We start from the raw sequence: 18488 nt of genomic DNA, 5'->3' as shown, positions 1-18488 counted from the left end.
ACAACGTGTAAGTAGCTCCACTCACTACTTAATCTAAATATTAAAAATGTGATGCATTGATGTATTTTTCCTAAAGCATAGCTTTATCATTTCAAGGAGGTAGGTATATTTACTCAGCTAAGCCTACACTTTAACTGTTGTGTAAATATGGATAATTGGCCTTTTGCCTCTGTGTTTGAATAATCCCAGACAAACTGCAGTGTTAATGCAAAAAATATATATTCATACATGCAAGCATTCACATATTCATTGAAAGCAGCAGATGAACACAGAGAAGGAACAGACTTCTTGTGACACTCTCACAGCAGGTAACCACATCATCCAATAAACTGAAATATAAGACACTGTTACATAGTTAAAGTACATTTCCTAAAATTGTTTTTCTGAAAAACAGTATTTTACTCTCATTTCCTTTCCAGCCTAAATTTATTCCTGGACAGTTTCTTCCCACTTGTTTGCGAGCCAAAACTATTCTTAAGCTTTCATAGTTCCTTCCTGTCTCTGGCTTTACCATTCTGATGTACTTAAAGACAGCAATCTTACCCTTTCTCTGCTTTTGTTCTTCTAAAAGTCTAAGCTCTTTCTGTGTCTTTTCATGAAATAGACTCTTCCTTCCCCTAAGGATCATAAAAGCCTGTCTCTTATACTTTTTCAAATTCATCTCTCCTGACTACGAATGAGGAACTGAACACAATATTCCAGATGAGGTCTCATCCAAGCCTGCTACAGTGGCATTAATATTCTCTCTCCCTCCTCTGGAAACATCTCCCCTGACACATCCCAGTCTTTCATTAGGTTTTTTTGCTGCCACAATACAGTGGTAGCACACAAATTATCCTGTGATTGATGAATGCTCTCAGATACACTTCCTTCCCATTGGCACCCCATTGATAAGCTCTAAGATTAGTACAAGGCTTTTGTTTGATTTATTATTCCCTAATAATTAAAATCCTTTATGCTTTGTAATCTTGCCTGCTACTCTATTTACTTTATATAAATCTTAATGTTGAACAACTTTCTATGAATAACATCCTTTTATTAGTTTATATTGACAATAACTGTAATTTTCAAATCATCACTTTTCATTAGGAGACTCCTACATTTTGAGTGAAGTTCATTAATGAAAATGTTACATTATGTGAATTTTGAAAATGATTATTTAATATGTTCACTTAAAATACTTAGTGTATACTTCTTGTTTCAGCATCATCCAGTTGGTTTCTTCCTTTTAGCTGATTTTTCAGTCACTTGAAGCTTCTTGTGCATATCTCAGTTTTTACTAGCAATTCCTCACATGGAAAAAACGTGTACTTTATTACAAGGTAAAATGTGATGATCCAAATTAATTATGTCTTCCAAGATCCCTTTTATTCTGAACCCAATTATCTTGTGAAAGATATAATTTTACTCTTTTTTAATCTGACTTTTGTAAATCTTTTCATTTCATTGCACTATTCGTTTTTTTCTAAGCTATTCTTTAGAGCTTCCAGTTGTCCAAATTGTTCCATGCCACCTTTTCCACAATCCTAATAAATATTCACTTACTGTCAGTAACTCATTTTTCTCCTGCATTATACAGCTCTGCTGTTTCATCCATTTCCAAGGCTACTTTTTGATTTTGCTGAATTCAAGTTACAATGCTTTTAAATTTTACTATTTTACCTCACTTTCCATTACAATTGCAATTAAAAGTTGTGATCATCCACTCACTTGGTTTTGAAACCTATTAGATTCACTGTATCCATTCTCCGACTTTAAGATTACAGCCCTACGTTTTCAATCTTCATTCTTTTTTTACTTCCTTTTTTGTAATTATGCTAAGTTTTATTATTAAAAAAAAAAGCCAGGGGGAGGGGGGAATAACTGCCACAGCACGTGATGGAATAAATTCTGCCTCCTTAAGTGTGCAGCCATAATAAATTTGTCTATCTCCAAGGATTTTCCACTTGCTGCTGAGTCAGAGTGCCAGGGATAAATCCAGCACTCAGAGTTTACATCAGAGGTATTGCCCATAAATTAAACTCATGGCCTCTTTGAGATGTGAAGAATGCTAGTATCGCATAACTCTATATTAGCTGAACAGTGTAACCCACATAGTATTTTCAAGGTTATTTTCACATGAGTTGGTCAGATCAGGGTGTACCTCACTCACTATCCAAAGTGGCACAGGGCGCAACACAGCAATGCATTCAAAAAGTCTAAATCCTTAAAGCACTAAACTAAGATAAATAAATAAATAAATAAATAAATAATTCCTTGCTAGCATCTATGCTGTAATAGTATTTAGACTGTCAATTTAAATTCATTCTATTGGCTGGCTTCTTATTCTTCTTAATTGTTTCTTCTTCACAGAATTTTCTGAAGGGATTGTTAGGGCTGGCAGGGGCAGTGATTAAGGGGGAATAAAGAGAAGGGCAAAAGGATATATCATCTTAATGCATCTTTTTCATTTCAGAATTATCACTGTCTCCAGGGATAACCAACAGTGCGATAGATGGCTGATGCTAGTCTGGCTTCTTGGTTTCTTATGGAAGGTGAGAGCAGGTACTGAATGCTCCTAAGCACAACAGATTAATAGAAAAGCTCTTGTGCTATTCAAAGGGGGGATAGTGTTCAAATATTGCAGTCCCTTGAGACAAGCTGTATTTATAGGAGAATTCTGTATAACTACTGAGAGTGACACTGCTTAAAGATTTATACCTTCCACCACTGATACCTCAGCAAATTTACATTTTAGAAATGAATTAAAAAAAAAAAAAAAAAAAAAAGGCTCAAGTTTTCCTTGGTTAGCCATGAGGGACACTTGTATAAAGATAGATGCTATGGCTTCTTTTTTTTTTTTTTTTCCACTGAGATGCTGAATTATTTGGACATCCTGTAAAGTTGTGTGACCTACTAGAAAAGCAAACCTTAAGAATTTACTATCATACAACAATAACCTGGAGAGATAAATACTCTGCAGAGAGGGAACTGTAAGCTGCAGAAAATTAATAACAGCCATTTCTCTATGAAAGAAAAGTGACCTACTCCTAGCTAATATTTCTTTCCTTTTTTTTGTCTAACATTTCACAGCCTTTTGCATTTTCCCAGGATACAAGCAGGGACCTTCAGCCCTTTAAATTTTCAGAGCCAAACAAGCCAGAAAGGGTTGTTTTAGAAAAGCTGACATCTTCTTTCTTGGTCAAGAGGCTAAATTGCACTTTTTTTTTTTCACCTGTTCCCTTACTCTATTGTTCTTAATGTTGATGTATATTTTGAGTCTATCTGTAGGTAGAACAGATAGAAAAACAAAACAAAACAAAACAAAACAACAACATTGAGGATGATTGTAATGCATAGAGTTGTTGTGGTTTAGCCCAGCTGGCAACTAAACACTGTATAGTCTTTCATTCACTCTCCCTTTCCAGTGGATTAGGGGAGAGAATTTGGAAAAAACAAACAAACAAACTCATATGTTGAGAGAAAAAAAAACAAAAAACTTATTAAGACAGTAAAGGAGGAGGAAAATAACAGTAATTATAATTATATAAACATATATATATATTTACAAAACAAGTGCTGCACAAAACAAACCCTATGAAGAAAATCAGCTCTGACCCAATTAAACCAGGACAATGTGAAAAAGCAACAGGAACAAAATCTTTTGGAGTACAATTAGGATGTTAATATCTATTATTTCTACCAAAAAAAGCATGTGAATAATTCTGTACTTTGAAGTTCAAATTTCATATTTGAAAGATCTCTGCATTAATAAGGAATTGTGGAGGGTTAGATCCTGAGCATGTTAGCTTTATAATTTCTACTTTTGTGTTAGAAGGTAGAGACTTCTGGCACTTAAAAGAAGATCTTACTAAATCTAATGCGCACAAATGTGAATTTGCTAATAAGTGGAGTTGACATCCACCCTAGATATTTTGTCAGCCATGTTGAAAGCAAAAACCCATGGGTGATCTAAGTATATATATGTTCACTGAATACTGGGTGTGTTTCCAACTAAGGCATGATTACAAAGGCAACCTTTGGTGAGAAAAGTTGCTTCAAACAGATGTTTCTACTGCCTAACATAAAGCAAGCAGATTGCAAAGAATAACTGTGAATGGATCCTCACTTTTTGATTTGGTTTTGAATTAACTCTGTTTTTCTCCCTGCATTCATCTAGTCACAGCAGGTAGACGTGCTGATTTCCTTTGTGTAGTTCATAACTGAAAACTTAATTTATTTATTTTTTTCTTCTGGGATACTTTGCTGCAGTGAAGACTGAACTGGTTAACAATGAAGCATAAAGAGGGTGGGTGGAATACCACTGTTTAAATTCTATAAATACATGCTGACTTTATATGTGTATATCTTAAATGCAGTTAGAATAGGAAGTGCTGTGCTACTGTTATGTTCATGGAACAAGTATTATTGAAAATTTCTTTGATGTGCCCACAGTAAGATGCCATAGCACTATTTTCCGAATGTATGAAACTGGCTTTAACAGATGTTACAATCACTTTTTACTCTTCTGAGAAAAGTCTTTATGCGCAACTTCAGTTTACAGTGTTTCCTACTGAAAATGAAATAAATCCTTCCAGAAAGGACAAAGGAGTTGTTCTTGATGTAGAAAGGTGTGCAAAGCTCTGTTTTGAGTAACTAAAAAACTATTATATGATGCCATATAATACAAAACATCCCTTTGTCCAGTTTGGGTCAGCTGTATTGGTTTTTTCTCCTCCCAGTTCCCTGTGTTCCCACATCCCCTCTCACAGGCAGAAAGGTACAAGAAGAGGAAAAACTAAAATATCTTTGGCTCTGTACAACACTGCTCTGTAACAACTAGAAATATCAGTGTGTCATCAGCACTGTTTTTCTCCTAAAGCCAAAACATTCCATCATACCAGATACTATGAAGAAAACTAACTGTATCCCATCTGAAATTGGGAAATTTCTTCAGAAACTATTTAGAAAAAGTGAGATAATGGTGACAGAATTTGCCATCAGAAGAGACTATTTCCCTTCAGACTTCTCTGATCTTTCTGCCTTTCTGACTGTCTGGTTGCTCTACACTTTCAATTGTCATTTTCCATAATCAACCCTCAAAAAAAAAAAAAAAAAAAAAAAAGTTGTTTTGTTTGTTTGTTTGTCCCAAATTTTAGGACTAAGTGTACCTTTTACAATTAATTTAAATATTTCTTCTATCACTACTGCAGTCCTTTAACATTTTCATTATAATTTACCAGCATGGACTAGGCGTGTGCCTACACAACCGTATGTACTTTCCCTTATATGAAAACTACAAAGTGGTCAATCTAAAAGCTTGTCCATCAGACTAGAAGTGTGAATGCTGAAAACTTTATCCTCTTCATTATTTATAAGGATGAATTATTACTTTTGCCATTCATCTTAGAGAGTTTTTTACAGTGTTATTTGGTAACATTTCTTCCACCATACAAGACTGACTACTTCATGGTTCTCAGATAGTAATCTCACCAGCATAGCCCTCTAGACAGTCTTTGTGATAGTGCATCCAAATACCTTGGCATCTCTTCAGAAAATAAGAGCCAAATTATTCCACCAGTTCTAAGAAATTTTCACAGTTGCTTCTAAAGTTTCAACAAACACTTTTCATTCTCAAGAAAATGGGCAGAGCTACTCATGTTTATTTGGCAACAGAAAGAAATTCCAGGTGTTTTGGAATAGTATAGAAAGGTAATATATTTTATTCCTCTTAATCTGTTTTTTCCACAAGCTATTGATATTTTCAATCATTTACTATGTCTGTATGTATTCATATTTAAGTTGTGTGTTTTCTTACACATACATACACTATCTTAAGTTTCCTAGCTTCAGTACAGGTACAGATTCCTGATCTGAATAGATATAATTATTTTGCATAATTTCAGCATTTATGACATTACAAGTAAAGTACTATGTACCATATATTTCAAAACTTAAATTAGGCAAAATTTTCCCTTTATTCTTTCAGATAAAAGGCTCATTGTTCTCTGGGTTGGATTCGGATTTCTAACTGGAGTGTTGTAAATACAGAGATGTGTTCAATTTTTACATTTTCATGTCCTGTTATGGAATATTTGGTCTTCTTTGGTCTACATAAGTACTTTATGAATCTATTTCCTCTAAACTGCTTAGAATACTGTCTACAATAAATAGTTTTAAAATTACTTTTAACATTAATATTAAATTTTAATAACTTCCCATAGGAGTGTACCCCATCAACTTTCTACCTGAGCTGTTTTGTGTCACTTCTGATTCCTCATTATTTCATGCACCCTGGTAACCAGAACTGTGTACATCTTTTCTCAGTTTTGATTTTAAAACATGTTGATATGAGTATTCATATGAGTTTCATTAAAGGATCATGAAACTGGGAATTTAGACAACTCTGGAAATGAGAGAATACCAAATGTGATCTGAACACAGATAGTATTTTGTAGGGAGAATTTTCTTTATCTAACAGTGCTATTGTGCTCTTTGTATCTGTTGTAGTTTCCATGGAAATAAATCAGAGGCATTACTTTAGGAGGAAAGTGTCTTAGTGTCCTTCATGAATGTATATCTTCTCAATATCTGACTTGATCTTCCAATCTAATGCATTCATGTGCCTGTTTAAGTAAGAATTTGTATTAAAACAATGATTTTCTTTCTGTTCAGTTCAGTATGTTAAGCATCTTAAATGCATTAACACTTTTAGCTTCACAGACGACTTCTGAACTCAGACTGTAGTTTATTACGGTAGAAAACTGTAAAAAGCCTATACTAAAATGATTGTGTTTTCAGACTTCTTGAGTGCTCTGCTTGTAAAAGCAGCTCTCAAGGACCTGCTTTTTCAGCTACTTGACCAATGCACTTAGTTCAATAGCAGTACGTGTGTACAGAACCCACGGAATTCAGACCAAGATATCTCTGAGCAGCTTCAAAGAGATCACACAGCAAGTAATCGTTTCCTTTCTGATTCCCATCTGCTAGTGACACAAGACTCTAAGTTCAGTCTTCAGATTCTGGCTCAGTATTTTCTAGTCAATATATACTTTCCAAGACTCATATCACAAAACGCATGTTTGAAAAGGTGTTATGTCCAGAATTATAGTATTTCTCTATGTAAATTCATCTGCTGTATTCTGGCAGCACTTTAGCTCCAGTTCTCTGTTTTTCTTCTCATAAATCCTGTCCTTTGATACTAGGCTATTGAGCACAACAAAGTACTAGTGTATTTATGAAGGATTTAGACAAAGTTCTAATCATCTTGGATGATTGTTAGCTTTGGAAATGAAAGAACTCACAGGTAGAGTTGATACACAATTTCAATAAATCCCAGGAGATCTAATGCCAAATATACTTCCAAGAGCAAATATTTAGTTTTCTCTTCTTTACTGTGATCAGTACAAAACCTTAAAATACTGAAGGCATCATACATGATGAGCAGTATTACCTGTTAATCAGCTTGTTTAAATCTGTAAGTTTCCCAAAATCCCCTGATTCTTTTTGAGGGGTTCAAATTCAGAAATAAAACATCATACAGACAGGACTCAGAAGACCTCCTCCTTCCTGGTTCCTTTACCCAGCTTCTTCAGACCAACAGTTATGGACCTACTAAATGAGACTTTGTAGTTACACAAGATAAGATTCACAAATTTCATATCTGGATATTTCAACTTCTAAATTAAACTGACAACTGGAAATCACAGCTCCATAAACTTCTAAATTAAAACTTTCAAGTTCTCATTCATTGCTCCTTTTCAGATCTCCTCTCTTCCTGGATTTGAACCTATAATAAAAAGCACTGTATCTCCAGCCAATAGGACGTAAGAAGCACCTTTAAGTACAACGTAATGAACCCACAGGGAGTCACCTTGTATCTCTCCAATCTGTCAAACTCTTGTGTTTGCCTAAGAGTCCAATATTCCCCAGACTGTAACAGCCTAGGGAGAAACTGTGAAAGGGGATCTCTATTCTCTCCTGTAATAAAAAATTGTTATCAAAGAACTTAAGAGTGTTTGCATGGTTCTGTTTCAGAATTTGAATGTACTTTAGAATACAGTCATGAATGCCATCTGAAAAAGGGTATTTCTCCTCTCCATTTAATCTTCTATTGCTCCAAGGGTTTATCATTTCTCCTGATATCCTCATGCATATACAATTCACAAGAAAATAAAAAGATGATTGAGTCCAACCACAACTATATTTGATGATCGGATGGCAGAACCTGGGATCCCATGTGATTAATTCCATACTGATATTGAAGTGGTCATGAAATGAAACTAAAAGGATTAATCGGTGTGTTAAGAAATGTCAGTCCATAATTTTAATTATTAACATTCTCAATAATTGACATAATTTGTTTATAATTATTAGTTTAAAATGCTGTGCCTGGATCTCATAGTACTCCTTTAGGAAATGTAATAAATCATATATTTTATGGATACTGATAGCATATACTTCTCTCAGCCTTAATTCCACTGAGGAAAGCAGTCGGTATCTGAACCTTCCGCAGACAGCTATCCCATCTTATGAGTACTTACAAAGATGATTAGAAATAGAAATTTCTCAGTTATATTAGAGATAGAATTTATTAGTTTCTGCATATAATAATTGTTAATTTAGATGTCCATGTTTTTTTGACATTTCCTTATTATTTGGTGACATAAATAACAGTTAAAGAGATTTTTATTTTCCTCCTTTATTCCAAATGCCAATTAACATTATGTTGAAGATCAAGAGTCCTTTACATAGTTCTTGCTTGGATGAAACTTTATATATAAGTGCAAGCCGTACTAAAGTCAAAATACAATTTAAAAAGACATTGAGTAGTTTTTTGCAAAATAAATAAATAAATAAATAAATAATGCTGACAATAACTCAAGAAAAATTGGTGTGGATTTTTTCAGTCAGAGAGTTTTCTGCCATGTCAATAGCACCAAGTTCCAGCATCGGTGTCCTGAAGAACTGAAGACAGATGTGGTTTCAAGTCTATATCTTGGGCTGAGTAGTTTACTATCTCTCTATTCGTAAGTTCCTAAATGAAATGCTGAAATACAATGTAAATGCTATCAACCAGTTTTAGTCCTCTTTGCCAGTCAAATTTTCCCTTTACAGACTGTATGAGCTGTATTAACAGAAGGTGCTTTATTCCTTTTTGAACCTTCAGAGTCTTGACAGCTGTATATGTAGATATTATGCATTCAGTTTTCTTACTGGTTTTCTTAGCAGAAATGCTCATGCTGTATAGGGCTTTTTAAAAGGTTTGTGTTTGCTATCTCCAAACATTTGGGCCAGCTGCATTATCTAACCTCTATTTATGTCCAGTTCTTATTTGGCTGCCGAAACTGAATCATATTAGATTCAGTTATTGTGCACTGGGGAAAAAAAGGGTTCTGAGATTAGCATATTTTACACATATCTTTCACACTTGACTTGAAAAGTTAAATATTTTTTTTTTTCACCTCTTAGAAATATTATCCCTCCTTTTAATAGTCACTTAATACTTTTAATTGTCCTTATTACAAAAAAATTGCAACAGTTTTTATTGTCTGTAAGCACATATGTTAGAGGCTTTTTTTTTTTTTTTTTTTTTTTTTGGATGCCGGTCATTTGATTGTCATAGTCTGAATCGTTGCCTGATTTCATGTGCATTCAGTGTTACCAGTACTATGGAAATGACTTCAGGAATGCAGATTATGGTGGTCAGGTTTCAAAGTCATTTGAGGCAGCTCACATTCTGAAATTACATGCATAATATACCCAAGCATTCAGAAGCCTTAAAAACATTTAGTTCAAATTCTTGAAACGGTTTTGAATTTGCTATCATTATAAATTGGACAGTTGTCATTAGAGTAATTTTTCAACATTGGAAAATGTTACCCTTGTTTTCTACAAATGAACAGTTGCATACAGTTGTCCTGCAGTTGTAGAGAAATTTGCAGTAGTGCCCGAAATGAGAATTTTAACTCCTGTCACCATATCTTTCTGTGATTCTTCTAATAGGGCACGTAAAAACTGAAATTGTATTTAATGCCTAACTGTGCATTCAACATTACACTCACATCTAGAATAAGTACAGTGCCTGAGCTCATGCAAGGTTGTATGTGTTCTGGTAGGATAGTATTGCATTTGTTCACATAAGATGGTTTGATCACATTGTTATTGTTATTTCATTCCAAATCTGACTGACCTGACAGCCAAGTCAATTCACATACTTTTCAAAGTGCTAGGAAACATTGCACTCCATCTCTCTGTATGTATAGCGTGTTGTTTGTCCAGAGTATCTGCAAGGATCAGAAGACAGAAGGAATCCCACTTCAATACTTACTGAGATTTTTGTTTGTTTTCACTTTGCTCTTGAGAGGAACAAATGCAGAAATGCCTATGTGAAATGAAATGCAACAATACCACAACCTGTCTTCAATGTTGACTTACACTGACATAGGCTGAAATAGTATTATCAAGTCCAGGGGCTGCTGCACAGTAAAGTAGAACTAGGTATAAACCCAGTCAGACTCAAATGGAATTTCCCTGAATTGAAAAGACCTGCACAAATCTCTTTATGTTACAAGAACTCAATAAAATCAGACTAAATATGTTTCCAGATTTTCCAATCAAATTCTACTGTGGATATATAGCAGACAAAGTCAAACTGCTTCTGCAAATAGGAAGATGCATTCAAGCAACATGTGCCAAAAGACTTTGATTTGGTTTGTGGTTTGTAGTTTTCTTTCAGCTAAACTATGGAATTATTTAGCAATAAATATCTATTTTTCAAGGTCAGTCTGACATGCTCTGGAATATTACTTAATTACAGCAATAAATTTTGAATGTGGACAGCCAAGTGCATGTATCCCAAAGTAATAGCTGAAGCACATTTTTGTTGGACTTGGACCTGTTTTTTCATCTATTCAATAATTAAATTGTTATTTTTCCCCCTTGCTTCTACACAATCAATTCTTTGAAAGTATACGATATTCTTTAAAGACTTTAAAGGTAACCCTATGATGGTTGAGAAAGGCCAAAAGATGAGGAGAAAATGTTATTTTCTGCCAATTTCTCTCTACTTCATGCAGTTATCTAAGCTGTTGTATGTAGTTATTTAAAGAACCTTAACTGCTATGCATTGTACAAAAGCAAACAAAAAGGTAGTTCTCCCAACTTCTTTTAATCTACTTCTAAGATGAAAAATTACTACATTAATAATAAATCATCAGTTTCATTCAACATAGTTACTACAGCAATCATTTATCTGTGGCCATAAAATATTTTTTTTTTCATTCTTAAGTGAATGTAATTGGCAGTATCAATAAACAGAGTCATATTTTTTACCAGGAAAGAACTCACATATGGAAAATTTAACAACCAATATGAGCATCGTTCCACCCAAAGTCTCACCAGAAATAGTTTTTAAAAAGTTGACAACTTTAAATTACTTTCCCCAGAGTTCTGAGTCATTGCATAAGGCTTTCATTAACAGAAGACGTAAAAATGTACGGGCAATAATCTTCTTTGGGGAGCACTACACAGTCTGCAACTGTTGTCTGCCTTGCAATGGTAAGGACTGCATTAATACCAGATACACCATTCATTTCTGATCTTTAGTGCACCCCATCCCTTAAGATGAGATCGTTTGTCTGCTAGGGTTGACACAGTGCAGTGCTGTAGAAATAGCAGTGATTCAAATGTTAAATTTACTAGATTTTCTGATTTTTCTCCTTTTCAAGCTAAGTATAAGTAATCCTTGTACACAACTCACATTAACTAAAAAATACAGCGTACTCCTTATGAAACTTAAACTATACTTCTACAGCTTTATAAAATAACATTTTATGTAGCTATATGTCTCAATCTTGCAACATCTTGAATTTAAAGACCTAAGACCATAATTTTGAAGTAAAGTACAGTAAAAGTATTTTACTGTGTCAGAATGTCTAGTTAGATTTTTACTTTCTTTCCTCTCTCTTTCTATTTTCCTCTGTATGATGTTGCAGTGTTTATAGTCTGTAACAATGTATATGCACAAATATTTTTCATTTTGAGTCACAAAGTAAATGAAATTATTCTGGGCCTAATAAACATGTTGTCATCTAAATAGCAGCTTCATTACAGTCCATTATAAACATTAGCTTTATTATTTAGAATTTACTGTAATGCTGACTACTGTTTATTTAATTCCAGTAAAAAGTCTCCATGCATTATTATGTGCGGGATGAATCTTACAATTATATTACATTAAGATCTGAATATGCAAAGCTAAGATTTGTAAACTGTTTTGCACTTCCTAAGGGGCAGCCACAGCACAGAAGTAAAATTATGAAAATGAACACATGCAAAGTCCTTATAAGTGAAAAGGAAATGAACTGTAAATACAGTGACAAATAAGATAACCAGAGATTAAGAAAACATATCCCCAATATCCTCCAATAATCAAAGATGCATTTCATAAATACTACTGATAAAATTTATTAACAAACATTAGAATACAGCCTAAGGACTAGTGCCTTCTGAAGTGGACATGGTGCAAACAGAGGTATAAGATGGGTATTGTAATCTCTCTCAACCAAGACATAACATGAAATACTAAAAGTCTGTACAGCAGCTGAATGCCTAAGTATTTTCAGAGACTTAGGAACTACTAATGCCACTACATAAGGTATGCACTGGGCTTCATCTGGAATAATCAATGAAGTTCTAGCTGTCCTCACTCAAGAAAAAGAGTTCAGATTGTAAAAGAAGATAAAGTTTCTTAGCATCAACATGAAAATGAGAATGGTTGCCTTTATGGGCTGTATTGAGGAAGCATGACTTGTTTATTTGGCCAAAATGAATGCTAGGATGCAAAGAGGAATTATGATTTATTTATTTTTATTTTATTTTACATAATAAAGGAATGGTGTAGGAAGATGAGGTAGGATGGTGTCAGAGTGAAAGAGAATCAGTGGGGAGGCAGAACTACATAAACTGAAGGACACACTGAAACAAGAAAAAAAAAAGAATATAAACTGGACAGAAATAAATTCAGGTTTAATATTAGAAGGAGGACACTGCCATTGGAGTAGTGAGGTTCTGGAAGGAGTTTCTGTACGGAGTGGTGGAGGGACCACATCTAACTTTCTGACAGCCTTAACAAGGATGGCTCCACGATAGCAGGGAGCACGAGTTAAATCCCAGAGCTTTCCCACAGCTCTCCCCCACTTCACATTAGTTCAGGTTGTATTCTGAGTTTCAGAGCAGTGAGCTCTGACGAAAGAACAGATCAGACCTGGGAAAATGTCACCTTCGATCCCCAGCATTAGACTACAGAACTTTCAGAAACTGATGTAGTCTTGTTGGAGGCTTTGTTTAGCTCTCCATCTCTACATTCAAATTCCAATGGTATTCAAAACAGTTGACATGAGAGAATGATTTCTGGTTCACAAAACAAGTCACAGAACCCATGTGTCCTTTTTTTTTTTTCCTGTTAACTGGTCTTCATAAAATACACTGGAGTATGGTTGCTCCTAAACCCTCAAATTTGGCAGAGAACAGATTTTTTACAGAGACAATCACCATGGTATCTCAGCTCTTTCTATACTGGGAAATGTCAAGACTTGTTTGGATTAGAACCAGGCTTATAATGAATTTCTGTAACAGAATCTATATCTTACCTTAATGATTCTTACTGTGTACACAAATTGATAGAAAAAAAAAAAATGTATTACAATAATATAGATTGTAACGTTCCAGTGGCACATTCTTTGTTGCTGGAATCAAAGGAAATGACCCAGAAAAGACCCTCAGATGTATATTCCAGAACATCAATAATAACATTAAATACAAACTCAGAAGAAAATGTAGTCAGAGATTTCCATTTGCTTTTTTTTTTTTTTTTTTTTTCAAAAATTGTTCCCAGTACAAAGCAAAATACATTGAAGATAAATCTGAAGAAAATAATCTCAACAACTACGCTAAATATGTTAGTTGTGCTCCTTAATCTTGAAGAAAAGGTCATCAGCTAAATTCTGTTCTGTTTGTAGAATAGCTGCAGGATGACTCAGAATAAACTGGAAAAAGCTAAAGCAGCACGTGTAGTAGATCTGAGTACTATGTGTACATGACTGCTTATAGAGATATATTTGCACTGCTCAACAAAGATATGTATGGCCAACCTCCTCTTGAACACTGCAGCATCAAATGGCCCTGAAGGCACAGACACGCATCAGGTAACAATGGAGCAACAGGGATGATGTAAGAGCAGGGACCAGTACTTATCTGTGCGTGCACTGCATTCTGTGCTGAGATTGGTTGAATCTTGTGAAAGGATTTGCTTCCTTCACTTGGTGGTCTTGATGATGCCAAAGATTTATAGACAGTGATATAAAAATATACCCCTCCATGTACCCCTCAAAAGCCCATATCACATTTTTCATGTGTATGGACTTTTTTAGTGAAACAATCTTTCTTTACAAGATGAAGGCCAGGTGTTAATTTCTTGGAAGTTTTAGTGGAGTCCCCATAAGTTTAGATCAGAAATAAATAAATAAATAAATAAATCAGAATGAAATCCAGCCAATCTCTTAATTATTTTAGCACATTTCCCCAGGAAAGGGATTAATTAGCATATTTACAGCAAATAGAGCTGTTCATGCAAGTCTTTGTCTCAGTAAACATCTGGCCTAAACTGAAAAATATTTTACTGAAAGGTCAGCTGCAGGAGCATTATGTAAACCTCTATTTCAAACAATATGATGCTTCTACCGAAAAGTAGGCCATATTCTTAAACAATTTTCTTTCATCATTGTTATAGCAGAGCAGTACTTTACTGAATAAATAGCCTGTGTCTGCATGCCATTTGCGTTCCTTTTCTTTTCTTACTTTTGTGGAGGCAAACTATGTTTTCTCTCCAAGTCAGACTTTTTTATTGAACACTGTTTTCCAGAGACTGCAGTATAGTTTTCATAGGAGTTGAGAATTTGGCCCTGCTGCAATGGTAAAAACTGGAAAAATTGTTTCCTGCATTGTTCATGCATTGTTTCCTTCTTCCAGTCCCAAAGCCATTGTGAATCATTACTACAGAACTGAAATAAGTTCTTGATATTATGTAAAGGCATAACCAAAACATCGTGAAGATGACTGCTGCACTGTTGGAGGACAAAAAGGTAGACAATTTAAAAAGAATAAAATACAGTTTGAATCCCCCCTGTGGCGCAAGTGGTAGAAGTGCCGCTCTGCTACACAGAGGCTCGAATCCCGGGGGCTGGACTCGATGATCTCTAAGGTCCCTTCCAACCCGCACAAAACTATGAAACTATGAAACTATGAAATGGTTACAAAAGGAAATATAGAAACTGAAAATAAATAAATAGATAGATAGATAGATAGATAGATAGATAGATAGATAGATAGATAGATAGATAAATATAAATCTGTGATTATTACAAGAAAAGGAAAATCTGTTAAAAGCTTGTAATACTTTACTGATATCTGCAATAAATGTCTTTAGAGTAAAGAAAAATACACAAGTAGCTATTTAAAGCAAAATCAAAAGTTTCAGAGATGCAGTTTATAATGTAATGTTGCATTTCCTCATGAAATAAATCTCAGCAGTGTGTTACAGAACATCAGAGAGAGATAAAAAGAGAAGATAAAATTAAGGGTAGTGTATAAAAAGCCCTCCCACCCCAACACAACACTGCATCTCTCTTTATCTTTTTATAAAGCTTTTCAGTATGCAAAGATGAGTGCAATCAGGGAAAGCAGTATACCAGTTACAGAACGGTTACAAGCAAAATGAAATGTGGGCACTCTGCTGTTTTGATGGAAAGATATTCTTCACTGAGTGTTCAAACAAACAAACAAACAAACAAAAGCAGAAAACAAAAATGCAGTTTGAGTCAGTTCTGTGATCAACATATTAAATATACATAAAAGTGCATGAAGTATCTCTGTAACCTCATGCACAGAGCCTGGACAAAGTAAATAGCAGGAGAACATCTTTCCAGGTAGGAAGACCAAATATGATCAGGTATCTCTCTCTATCATCTTGGAAGCAACAAAGCAATGTATTCCAAGAGATGTAAAGTTAGTTCCACCTTTTCCCCCTCAAAGAACAGGTAAGATTTCTATTCAACTATTTGTATAGATTTTGCACTGTACTAATGTAAAAAATTGTCTTAAAAAATAGGAGAGTCACCTTAATTATATGCTATAAATATTGTTTGTTTCCAACTCACCCAGAGACAGAGATATTCAAGAAATGTTCTGGGTTGTTTTTTTTTAATTCAATAATATTTCCTTACACAGTGTCCTCTTTTCTAAATTTCTTATTAGCATCTTCTTGCCAGTTAGTTACTGGGCAAAAGAGAAAATACCTTCTTTCTATCTAATGCACCTATTATTCAGAAAGCATGCCTGCTGTATTATGAAGAATTCCATTTTATCTGATTTTTATTTATCATTATTATTTTTTTAAATTCCATAAAGTAATTTAGGCTTTTTTTCTTGGTGGACAAGCTGAAAATGTCAACAGTTTATAACCATTTGCTGTAGACCTATTTCTTTAAACTGAACCTGAAAGTTTAAAATGGCCAGAAAAATTAAATGGAAACAGCTTTCAGTCAAAGTTAATCCTTTGTAAAACATTTCACAGGGTTTGTTTGTTTTTGTGTTTGTTTTTGCTTTTGTTTTTTGGAGAGGTTAGAAATGAATGGAAGAGAATCTGACAGAGCAAGAGCATGAATTAAACCTTCTCCTTTATTCCCTCCTCATTGTTTCAGTCAGTTAATCTTTCTGTATACAAATGTAGCGGTCAAATTCAAATACAAGCCTTTTTTTTTCCTGCTATTTAAAGCAAACAATCACACTTTGTAATTGTGCCTTTTAGCACTGCGAAGTCAGGGCACCATAGATTTGCGCAAATGAACAAGATTACATGGGATTTAAAGATCTTCTGTGAAAAGCTATGTGAAAAAGCTCTTATTTTATTATTTTCCAAGTTACTTTTCCAAGCCAGAGTTGTGGATGTTTATGGATATTCTTTGCACTGGTGTGGATTTAGCATGGAAGTGTTACAGGAAAGTAGGAATCATTTGAAAAGTTATACCATGTCAGCTATCTTTTTCCAGCTACAAGAAGTAGGTTTTTTTGTAATATTCTCGTTAATGGGATTTGGTGACCAAGTAATAAAATGGTAGTGGAAACGCTATAGAAAAGTGAGAAAGTGGTATACAGAGGAAAAAATAAAATTACTGATGGATGCTGAAGACTCCAAGTTAGCCATTATCATCATGCAAAACTCAGAGAACTACCATGTACAGTTCTCTCAACATGTTGAGAATATATTCAAGCAGTTCTGCTAGTAGCTGGATTTGGGGGTCTTTTGCAAGATAACTGAGGACAATCTGCAAGAAATATGCATTTAAACTCACAGTTTCCATATTGGAGTAACTCATAAGGGTCAAGTCAAATCACTGTCAAATCAATCACAATCAAAGTCAAATCATCACAATAAATTCTGTGATTCTGTGATTGCATTAAAATAAATAAATAAATAAATAAAAGTATACCAGAAGAAGAGCACAACAATAAGAACACAGCAAGAGTGTTTTATACATAACAGAAAAATAAATCAACATCATCTGGGAAATGGAATTAGGTATTTTAACAGGCACATATGTAAAATCATTATCAACACACCAGAAAGGAAAGATTATTCCATATATTTTGTAATAGAATGAGGGAACACTCTAGGAAATTATAGGGAAGTATATGAACATTAAATGAAAATGAAATAAAATGAAATGTAACTGTAGAATTAATGACTGCAAGATGTCATGAATATTTAAAATGCAGGGAAGACTGCAGGTAAGTGAGACATAGTTGTGAAATGTATTTCTGCCTCCAGGTACTACGTGTGGTTGGCAGTCAATGTCAGTTGGAGACCTTATGTTACACAATCAGTATTCTGTAGTTCTCCCAACTATCATGCATTTTAGCAGCATGAACCCCATTGTGTTCAAGTCCTAAGCTTCTATCTCAGCCCAGAAGATTGTGAGAGCAATTGCTACCCACCAGTAAATAAGGCTAGCCACATACCATCAACCTGAATTTGGTAGATGAATGGACAGATTAAGATGTTATCTACTTTGACTTCAGAAACACCTTTGAAACTGTCTCACAGAGACTCTGATGAGCTGGGTGAGCAGTGAAGTGGACTGAAAACTAGTTGGATGACTGGGTCCAACAGTTGGAGCTCAGCGGCACAAAAAACAGCTAGAGCCCAGTAATAGTGATGTTCCCTGGGGTGCTGGAAAGGAATAATTCCAGGAAGCAGAACAGCTGGGTGTTATCCATCTGAATAGCAGCTTTATGAATAGAGATGCGAGGGTACTGTGGATGAAATGTTGACCTGAGCCATCCATGTGCCCTTGGAGCAAAGCAGGTCAACACAGAGGTCAATTTCAAATTTGCTTTTACACTTCCAATTCCCTGGACATGCAGGCAAAACGTTCAGATGTGGTTATGAT

The sequence above is a fragment of the Coturnix japonica genome, chromosome 1, assembly GCF_001577835.2.
Source record: "Coturnix japonica isolate 7356 chromosome 1, Coturnix japonica 2.1, whole genome shotgun sequence".
NCBI lineage: Eukaryota > Metazoa > Chordata > Aves > Galliformes > Phasianidae > Coturnix > Coturnix japonica.
Note: the sequence above shows the minus strand (reverse complement) of the source record.